Source organism: Convolutriloba macropyga, chromosome 9, assembly GCF_964194025.1.
Source record: "Convolutriloba macropyga chromosome 9, txConMacr16.3, whole genome shotgun sequence".
Lineage (NCBI taxonomy): Eukaryota > Metazoa > Xenacoelomorpha > Acoela > Convolutidae > Convolutriloba > Convolutriloba macropyga.
Window position 1 is genome coordinate 61589643 of NC_134476.1, and position 2754 is coordinate 61592396.

Below are 2754 nucleotides of genomic sequence, written 5' to 3' on the forward strand. Positions count from 1 at the left end.
GTGCGTGTGTGTGATGTGTGTGTGCGTGCGTGTGTGTTGTGTGTTTATGTGTGTGTGTGCGTGCGTGTGTGTGCATGTGTGTGTGTGAGTCTCTGTGTGTAATAAGTGTCTGTTTGTGCGTGTGTTATGTGTGGGTGTATGTGCGTGTTTTTTTCTATGCGTGTGTGTGTTGTGTTTGTGTTTGTGTGTGTGTGCGTCTGTGTGTGTATATGTGTGTGTTGTATGCATGTGTGTGTGTTTGTGCGTGTTTGTTGTGTGTGTGCGTGTGTATGTGTGCCTGTGTGAGTGTGTGTTTGTGCTTGTGAGTTGTGTGTGTGCTGTGTGTGTATGTGCGTGTGTGTGTGCGTGTGTGTATGTGCGTGTGTGTATGTGCGTGTGTGTGTGCATGTGTGTGATGTGTGCGTGTGTGTTGTGTGCGTATGTGGGTGTGCGTGTTCGTCTGTGTGTGTTAATGTATGTGTGCGTATGTGTGTGTTGTGTGTATGTGCCTGTATGTGTGTGCATGTGTGTGTGAGCGTCTGTGTGTGTGCGTATGTGTGTGTGTGTGTGTTTTGTGTCTGCGTGAGTGTGAGTGATGGGTGTGGTTGTGTGTTTGTGTATGTGTTTTTGTGTGCGTGTGTTGGTTCTGTATGTGTGTGTGTTTGTGTTCGTCTGTTTGTGTGTATGTGTGTGTTTGTGCATGTGTGTGTTGTGTGTATGTGCGTGTTTTTGCGTGTATGTTGTGTGTGTGCGTGTGTGTGTACTTGTATGTGATGTGTATGTTTGTGCGTGTGTGTGTGCGCGAGTTTGTGTGTGATGTGTGTGTTGTGTGTGCGTTTAAGTGTGCATGTGTGTATAGGTGTGTGTGTTGTGTGCATGTGTGTGTGTTTGTGCTTCTGTGTTGTTTGTGTGTGCGTGTGTGTTTGTGCGTGTGTTTGAGCGTCTGTGTGTGTGCGTATGTGTGTGTGTGTTGTGTGTGTGTGTGAGTGATGGGTGTGGTTGTGTGTGTGTATGTGTTTTTGTGTGCGTGTGTTGGTTGTGTATGTGGGTGTGTGTGTATGTGTGTGTGTTCGGCTGTTTGTGTGTACGTGTGTGTTTGTGCATGTGTGTGTTGTGTGTATGTGTGTGTTTGTGAGTGTGTGTTGTGTGTGTGAGTGTGTGGTTGTGCCTGTGTGTGAAGTGTATGTTTGTGCGTGTGTGTGTGCGCGAGTGTGTGTGTGATGAGTGTGTTGTGTGTGCGTTTGTGTGTTGTGTGTGCGTGTGTGTGTGTGTGTGTGTGTGCATGTGTGTATAGGTGTGTGTGTTGTATGCATGTGTGTGTTTGTGCTTGTGTGTGTGCGTGTGAGTTTGTGCGTGTGTGTGTTAGTGTGTGTGATGTGTGTGTGCGTGTATGTGTTGTTTGTATGTGTGTGTGCGCGCGTCTGTGTGTATGTGTGTGTTGTGTGTATGTGTGTTTTTTGCGTGTGTGTTGTGTGTGTGCGTGTGTGTGCGTGTGTGTGTGTGTTATGTGTGTGTGTGTGTGATGTGTGTGCGTCCATGCGTGTTCGTATGTTTGTGTGTTGTGTGTGCGCGTGTGTGTGTGTGCGTGTGTGTGTGTGTTCGTCTGTTATTGTATGTGTGTGTTTTTGTATGTGTGTGCGGGTTGTGTGTATGTGTGTGTTTGTGAGAGTGTGTTGTGTGTCTGTGTGCGTGTGTGTGCGATGTGTGTGTTTGTGCGTGTGTGCGTGTGTGTGTTGTGTGTGTGTGAGTGCGTGTGTGTGTGTGTGTTTGTGTGTGTGTGTGTGTGTGCGTCTGTGTGTATGTGTGTGTGTTATGTGCATGTGTGTGTGTTTGTGCGTGTGTATTGTGTGTGTGTGTAGGTGTGTGTGGGTGCGTGTGTGTGTTGTGTGTATGTGTGTTTGCGTCTGTGTGTGTATGTGTGTGTGTTTGCGCGTGTGTGTTGTGTATGTGCGTGTGTGTGATGTGTGTGTGCGTGTGTGTGTGTGTTGTGTGTATGTGTGTGTGTGCGTGTGTGTGTGCATATGTGTGTGTGCGTCTCTGTGTGTATATGTGCGTGTGCTGTGTATGTGTGTGTGTTTGTGCGTGTGTGTGAAGTGTATGTTTGTGCGTGTGTGTATGCGCGAGTGTGTGTGTGATGAGTGTGTTGTGTGTGCGTTTGTGTGTTGTGTGTGTGTGCGTGTGTGTGTGTGTGTGTGTGTGTGTGTGTGTGTGTGTTGTGTGCATGTGTGTGTTTGTGCTCGTGTGTGTGCGTGTGAGTTTGTGCGTGTGTGTGTCAGTGTGTGTGATGTGTGTGTGCGTGTAAGTGTTGTTTGTATGTGTGTGTGCGCGCGTCTGTGTGTATGTGTGTGTATGTGTGTGTTGTGTGTATGTGTGTTTTTTGCGTGTGTGTTGTGTGTGTGCGTGTGTGTGTGTGTGTGTGATGTGTGTGTGTGTGATGTGTGTGTATGTGTGTGTGCGTTTGTGTGTGTTCGCATATGTGTGTGTGTGTGTGCGACTGTGTGTGCGTCTGTGTGTGTTCGTATAATTGTGTGTTGTGTGTGCGCGTGTGTGTGTGTGTGCGTGTGTGTGTGTGCGTGTGCGATGGGTGTGGTTGTGTGTGTTTGTGTGCGTTTCGTGTGCGCGAGTGTGTTGTGTATTTGTGTGTGTGTTCGTCTGTTATTGTATGTGTGTGTTTTTGTATGTGTGTGTGTGTTGTGTGTATGGATGTGTTTGTGCGAGTGTGTTGTGTGCCTGTGTGCGTGTGTGTGTGTGTGCGATGTGTGTGTTTGTGCGTGT